The following is a 7,827-nucleotide window of genomic DNA, read 5'->3' as shown; positions in this document are numbered from 1 at the left end:
ATGTTCCACGGTGTATTACTCGCGATGACAATAAGGCCTTTTATTCTTTATTGTCGCTTCGTATCAGATTTAGGATACTATAAAATACACAGTTGTATCGAGGGACGGCCCTTTCCAACTTGTTTAAATTGCTTTTCGCACGCAAGACAAGGAGCCTTCTGGAATATCAGAAAATATTTTATAAAAAGAAAACAACAAACTAAATCAGTTAGTGGAGTTCAGAGTTAAAAGTATGATTAGTCCAGACATGCAGTCAGCCGATTCGGCGAGATGCTGCAAGAAATGCGAAACGTTGCGTAGCTTCTTTTGGAATTCGGTCGAAAAATCTTGGAAACCAGTATTAGTGAATCAATTTAGACAGACGTATTTTCTCGATTTGTGTCATTTTTTAAAGGCAGAAGATAAATTTTATCCTCCAGTAGAAGATGTATTCGCTTGGACACGATACTGCGGACCCGATGATGTAAAAGTTGTTATTATTGGACAAGATCCTTATCACGGGGAAGGAAATGCACACGGGCTGGCTTTCAGTACATTTCTGGCACCACCACCATCACTGATGAGGATCTTTAAAGAAATACAGTTAGAATATCCTGGATTTACAATTCCCACTCATGGTAATTTAACTTCATGGGCAAAGCAAGGTGTTTTGCTTTTGAACTCAATACTGACAGTTAGACCCGGAATACCAAAGTCACACATAAATCAGGGATGGGAGATATTTACCAATGCTGTAATTCAATATCTGAGCGCTAACTACACCGGAATTGTATTCATGCTATGGGGAAACGAAGCTCAAAATAAAAGGCTTCTCATCGACGAATTCAAACATCCAGTATTGATTGCTGGTCACCCATCTCCACTAAACACAAAGTATGCTTTTCTTGGTTGCGGACATTTTCGGCAAGCCAACAACCTATTAGGAAAACAAGGAAAAGGAATGATTAATTGGACCAATTTGAACCAACCTTACTTACCTGCTATTGTTAACAACATATTGATGATATATATGCATATAATTTCGTACATTAGCCTCGCACGTGGTTTTCACCAGAATACTTTAAGACCAACCGACTCTATCTTTCTATCTTTCTATCTTTGGTGGAAAACCTCCCCATATGTGTACTATACCTGCTGATATATTGAAAAAAAAAAACTAAAAAAAAAAAAAACTAAAAAAAAAAAACTAAAAAAAAACTAAAAAAAAAAAAACTAAAAAAAAAACTAAAAAAAACTAATAAAAAAAAAACTAAAAAAAAAAAACTAAAAAAAAACTGATAAAAAAAACTAAAAATAAAAAAAAACGTTCGGGAGTGGTGGCGAGGGGAAAGTGTTGGCCACCAATTTCGTTCTATGAGACTGTATCAAAAAAAAAAGTTGGGGGGCGGTTGTAGAGGGGGTGAGTGGGGGGGGGGGGGGGGAGTCGAAATCAATTCTAGCGTTCCACCAATTTCATTCTATGCTAACGGCAACACCAGAGTTAGCTCACTCAGACTGCTGACAACATTTTTATGCTTTTACCGTGTTTCCCCGAAAATAATACTGGGTTCAATTTGAATTTTCGTGTAATCGAATCTGGGTTTTACATGAATTTTTGTTCGAAAAATAACACTAGGGGCCTATTTTTGGGGGATGTCTGTTATTTTTATTCGTCAAAAACAAATTTACAGAGTGGAAAATAACGAGATTTTCGAATATACAAAATATGAAAACGGATATCGATTGACTTATAAAACACGTTCTTATTTAAAATAACTGCTAAACGTAGATTAATAATCATTTAAACGTATGACAGAGATTCTTGACTAGGTAAAAAATTTCGCTCTATCAACTAAATCTTATTTTAAGGCGAGGGCTTATATGAAACTTATTTAACATCATTTTATAAATTCAGGGTAGGCATCATTTTCAGACAAGGTCTTATTTTTGGGGAAACACGGTACGTAATTAATCGGTCATTTTGTTTTATTATCATCATTCATTTACTTTTTATATATAACAATTCAGAATATCATTCCGTACAACGAGCAATATTTTCGAACCATAATTTGTTAACCAATAATTCCAAAGTTTTCTAATTTCTAGAAGTGTAAAATCTTTGCAACGTTTGACCACAGTGACATTATTGTCAGTTATTTCTAGTTAATATTTCAAATGCATTTTACATTGCTACCACTTGTATTCTCATATCATCTGTCACTTGGTATAATTCAATTCGATTTCAAATTTACAATAAACGAATATTTGGCAACTCATTACTGAGTGATGATTCTGATTGTGTTTTGAGGTACTTCTGTAGTATGTGTACCAGGTTAGGGCTAGGCCATAAGTTTATTTCGATTTTCCTTATTTTAGACCTATTACGGGTTCGGGAACTGGCTGTGTTAGCCACGCGAATGTACCCCCTGCTTATAGGGGTCAGTCTCTTTACACAACTTGATGTAAAGTAGAAAGACAATATTAGTTACCTACATATTAGTACACATATCGTATATGCTCGTTTTACCGCCCGATCTTGATTAAGGGCCCGTTTGAATAGCCGCCCTTGTGAACAGAACATGAAAAGTAAATAAGGGCCGGTGCTTGAATACCCGCCCGATGTAAAAGCTGATTTTCCAGTGGTAGAGAACAATAGGAAATAAGAAGCGCTTGTGTCACAACGCGGTTGAATTTTAAGCGCCAGTAGATAACAATCACACCATAGGCGTCCAATTACATAACAGATAGCATTAATTACGTAACACCTTGTTTCTCAAACTGGCGTCGCGTGCGTCGTTTCAATATTGATAGGGCGTCGCAAAACCTTTCTTCTTTTGCGGATTTGTACCTACGGTGCGAAGAAAAGTCAAAATTTTCGTTATTCTCATTTAAATCATACTTGAGAACTAGAAATGACAATATAATAATTATTGTAACGATCGATTTTATCTATATATATATATATATATATTTTTTTTCATATATTTTTGTCTATAATTTTCCCTAAAAAATAACCAGTGCCCATGCTTGAATAAGGGCCGGTTTGAATAAGGACCCGGTTAGGGAAGTTGGTTAAAACAATATGGACCCGGGCTATAAAACGAGCAAATACGGTACTCCTTTTATATCAAGTTTCTTCAAATAATCGGGTAGTGCAAAAAGAAGAATAGCAAAAAAGCTAGAGACATGCAAAATTATGATGCTGTACATGTGTGCTGGGACGTGTCAAACTTTTCGCCTACCGGGGTGGGTTTCTGATAATGATCCTTCTTATCCCAAACTTCAAAATTAATTTGAGAGATAAATAAATTATAGATGTTGATATGCACAGGGTTGTCTATGGGAAATGTCCCACCGGATGGGACGGGACATCACACATTTGTATTTCCCATGGGACACAAAAACTGTATGACTTTCGGAGACACATTTCGTTATGGATTTTGTGTCCATATATTTGAGCATAGCTCTCCTGTTAGTTATAAAGAGCAAAATATATTCAGCATTAACAATATCCTTTGTGAAGGGGATGATTTAATATGAATTTAATAGTTATATATATAAAGTTAATAAAGTCCGTAAATTTCGTTGTTTTGCATGTCCCTTAGTACATGTAGTCCTATTTAGTAGACGCTAAACTTAAATTTAACAACTTTTTACTTATCGATCTAAAGATCGGTAAGTATGTTGATGGGTATTTGCCTGTTTGTCTGTCTGTCTGTTAGATGCACGCGATATCTCACGAAAGCGAAGTTGAATCTGTTCCAATTTTTGCATGTGCATTCATCATAGCTCGGACCAGAAGCCTATTGATTTTGGATAGATCATGTCGTATAATTAGAGAGTTATTATTTATTAGTGATGGGACACGCGGCGTCACTATAGAGTCAGAGTGAATGAATGGGGAATCCCCTAACTTTCGATCGATAAGTCTTCGGTCTCCGACAAATATTCTCGTATTGAACTTTATTCCAATGTGAATTCTACGTAATGAGATTTTGGAGTTGTGGCAGCATCAGGCGGGCCAGATTGAATCACCCAACGGGCCGGATTTGGCCCACTAGTCGTAGTTTGCCCATGTCAGTCTTAGATGAACGATTTTTGAATGAATAATAAACTCAAGACATGATGGGGTGATTAAGACGGTCTCTGAATTTTTGAGTCATTTTGCAACGACACTGTTACAAAACTCGTTAAATTAACTACTTTCAAATTTGTGAGGGTATAAATTTGTCAATGTAATAAATTTGAAAGAGATTCTCTTCGAAAATCGGTTTAATTCACGAACAAACAGTCTAAGCTGAACTTTTTCGAGAAAATTCAAAAATTAAATTACAGGTGTTAGCAAGGTAAATTACGGAGGGTCTCGTGTAGTTTCGTACCTAACGTACTTCTAGTGGGCGTAGCATAACAATTTTGGATATGTCAATCCTAAACCCCCACCTGACTACGCCATCCAAAAATTATGTCACTACGACATCACCATTACGTCATAGAGCTTGCCAAATATACATACGTTCGCATTTTTTGAAAGACTATATTACGTCATTGTGACGTTGCAATGACGTAATTTTAGGATGGAGTAGTTAGGTTTAGGATTGACATGTGAAAAATTGTTATGCTACGCCCACTAGAAGTATGTGTGGTACTAAACTATAAGACCCGGTTTGTCTCCATTCTACCTGTAATCCACAGATATCTGGTGGAAGTGCAGTCACACTCGAGGGTTCATGTTTTGACTTGAATTAATATCTGAGCCAATATCTTTAATTGCGTTTAAAGAGGCAACTTACATCTAGTTACCTGTTACCTGCAGTCAAACATGAGTGTTCTCCCTTTTGTTGAAATTATACCACAATATCAATGTGGTACATGATCTAAACCAGGGTTACTCGACTATTTTTACCGAAGATCCGCATATAAATTCAAAAAAATTTGGGTCCAGTCTTTCCAGAAATTATATTTCGATATCCTTAAACACGCACTTTCTCGGTCGACTAATGATTATTAGCTAATCAAGATTGTTTGTTATAGCCTTATAGTTCTTTTCATATATATTTAATTCTATAAAATTGATTTTAGAAAAGGAAACTTCAAAAGTGGGACTAATGATCCAAAATAAAGAATTAGGCGCGGTCCTAATCGAATACCCGGAAGGTCCGGATTCGGACCGCGGTCCGCCAGTTGAGTAGCTCTGATCTAAACTTAGAAGTTATGTTTCTGATCTCTTATTGCATTGCAATTGCCTTCATTAGCCTATTTTTTTTTATAATATCTGTGCAGTCTGTTTGTGGATTTCTGCTAGATCTAACCCATATTTGATTCAACGATAATCTAGTATTCACCAGAATTATGTTTACCTTTGTTTAGTTGATTTCTTTTACTGTACTACTGCTTCGCGTATGAATTTGACTACAGCAACCAGTCACCATACCACTGTAGAGTTCCATGAGTGTCGATTAAAAACCTCTTCCGAACCCTGATTCCAATAATATTGTTTGCTAATGTCTTCCAAATGAGGTGCTGCCCCAAAAAACGATAGCCGATACTGCAGTTGGCAAGCAAGGTTGCTTAGCCCGTTTAATATCTAATATAAGGCGGTTGACATGGTTACCCCGCCTGTCGTCGCTTGCTTCCCATGTTATGAACGAGACTCGAATATTCGGATCACCTGAATGTATTTTATTTCCGTACTCTCTTAATATTTAATGTTCGACTTTTTTCCTGAGTGTAATTTATTTGTTAGACTCCCTTATAGGTGACGCTGCTCGATAAATATTTCGGAATGTGTAAAAATAAACTACTGATACTGGTACTATATAGGCCAGGGATGGCGAACCTTTTTCGATGAATGGGTCGAAAATAATATTTTTATCGCGTAAAAGAAGAGAGTGGGTCACAGATATTTAATCAATGTTTGTATCTATAAAAAAAACTTCTGAAACAAATCCTATGAGTTTCTGTTGGTGTTGGTGTAGTTTTGGGCTTTACTTATGCAGTACTTCTATCAGGGACTTTTTATGGCATTCGATTTTATGAAATAAGAGTACGAAAACACGGATATGAATTACCAAAAACGTTTATGACGATGCGGCAAACTATTTCACTGTTCCAAAGCGTTTGGAGGGAATTCCACTCTGATAGTGTTATATTTTTTGATCAGTTTTCAACCACATTAAGGCACTTCTACACTGCCCCGTTGTTATTTCAGATTTCTAGGTTTTTATTTCAAGTCTGAAATTTTTTTTTCTCAACGGCATTGTAGGCGATAAACTAATAAAAATCTAGTTCTCGTATTATCTCGACGTTGCGAGAAATAAACAGATCAATTGCATTGTTATGTCATAAACGATATCAGAGCCAATAGCTGAATAACGGTACACGGCGGTGCAGACTTGCGTCTAAGATTAGGGGTTTTGAAAATATCCATACCGGTCCAAAAAGTAACAATTTGAGAATAAGCGATCGCGGCCCCAACGGTACATTATAATAGTTTAGTTATTGTTAGATTAATTTATGACCGGTTTTATCAATTTTTATTACTAATATGTTAGCATTTTATTTTTATTTTATTCGTGCCTTGGCGGGTCACGAATAAAACGCGGTGGGTCACTTTGTGACACGTGGGTCAGTGGTTCTCCATCCCTGATATAGGCCCTATTATAGAATTCAGGGATGTCGCTATAAGCACCGGAGTTTGTTTGTCGGGCCATAAGTTCGGCTTGGCTGAAACGAGGGAGCCCGTTGTTAGTGAATTCATACAAAAGAAATTAACCTAAATTTATTATGAACCTATATTACATGTTGCAGGTATTTATATCCCGTGCACTCATTAAACTGGTCTCACACAAGTACACACGCGGAAGTATTTTATTGACCTATGATGTCATACAGCTACACAGATTAGGGTCAGCGACGAAATAAAGTATTCACACCAACTTATTGCAAATTATACTCGGCCATAAATAACTCGTCAATGAACAAGCTTATTTACAATAAATCACCTAAGAGGGTTACACTAAAATGACATTGAAATTACTAACTTTTCAACAGTATGGACCTAAAAATAACTCCGGGAAATTGCTCAATTTCAGTCAGGTCGCGATGCTAAGAAGTTAGTTATGTTTTAGATTTGTTCTACAAGTTTGCTGAAATAAAGCACTCAACTAAGATTAGGGCGTAAGTTAACTAAACGCCGTGCTCTTTTTAAATAATATTGTAGATACCGGGCAATCCAAATCAAACGTACGATTATGCGAAGGACCAGTCAGTGCCAAGGAAGCCGATTAGAATTTGGAAACGCTAAACACGTTACCACAATTCGTCTTACCTGTTATTTAACAATTTATGAAACGAGAATATCGGTCAGAGACCAAAGCCATTAATCGAAAGTTAGGGGATCCCTAAAACAGCGCTCTTACTTCATCGTGAAACCTTGTGTCCCATCACTAATTAATTTATAACTCGCTAATTATACGGCATAATTCGCCCAAAATCAATAGGCTTCTGGACCGAGATATGATGAATGCACATGCAAAATCTGGAGCAGAATTAATCTCGTTTTTGTGAGATATCGCGTGCATCTAACAGACAGACAAATACCTATCAACATACTTACCGATTAAAATCGATAAGTAATAACGATGATTGACACGGAATGCAGCGGCTGGTTGTGAACATGGTCCAAGGAATAGTATTCGTAGATGAATTGCAGCCGCCACCATGGAGAACTATATATAGACCAGGGTGGTCCAAGATTGGCAGCTCCGCGGGCCACAAAATTACTTTTGCATTGTTCGCGGGCCACAATAGTGCCAAGAACCTCTCTCGTTTAACTTCGCTAGTTGCCTC

At 36.7% G+C, this 7,827-nt stretch overlaps 1 pseudogene; it reads left to right on the top strand.

The window, feature by feature from the left end:
- LOC144419898 (uracil-DNA glycosylase pseudogene) lies at nt 1-1,352 on the top strand (annotated as a pseudogene).
- Nucleotides 1,353-7,827: the final 6,475 nt, after the last annotated feature.

The sequence above is a fragment of the Styela clava genome, chromosome 2, assembly GCF_964204865.1.
Source record: "Styela clava chromosome 2, kaStyClav1.hap1.2, whole genome shotgun sequence".
Lineage (NCBI taxonomy): Eukaryota > Metazoa > Chordata > Ascidiacea > Stolidobranchia > Styelidae > Styela > Styela clava.
This window is presented reverse-complemented; position numbering and strand designations above follow the sequence as displayed.